Genomic DNA, 360 nt, shown 5'->3' on the forward strand with positions numbered 1-360 from the left:
CAGGACATTACCACCTCCATGCTTTACTGGAGGAATGCTGTTATTTGGATGGTGAGCTGTACTGGATTTCCGCCAGACCGTTTGGTGTTGAGGCCAAATGATTCAATTTTAGCCTCATCTGCCTCAGAATCTTCAAGGTGTGTTTTGGCAAAGCTCAGTTGTGTCTGCATGTGGCCTTTCCTGAGGAGTAGCTTTTTTTCTTGCAACCTCCCCATACAAGCCACATTTGTGGAGAATTTGTGATATTGTTGTCACATGCACACAATGACCACTCTTTGTCATTTAAATTCCTGTAGCTGCTTCATAGTTTCTGTAGGTCTCTTGTAGGGCTGAGCAAAAAAAATGGATTTTTCGAGTAAT

This window comes from Sinocyclocheilus anshuiensis, unplaced genomic scaffold (genome assembly GCF_001515605.1).
Source record: "Sinocyclocheilus anshuiensis isolate Anshui unplaced genomic scaffold, SAMN03320099.WGS_v1.1 scaffold870, whole genome shotgun sequence".
In the NCBI taxonomy this organism is placed as follows: Eukaryota; Metazoa; Chordata; class Actinopteri; order Cypriniformes; family Cyprinidae; genus Sinocyclocheilus; species Sinocyclocheilus anshuiensis.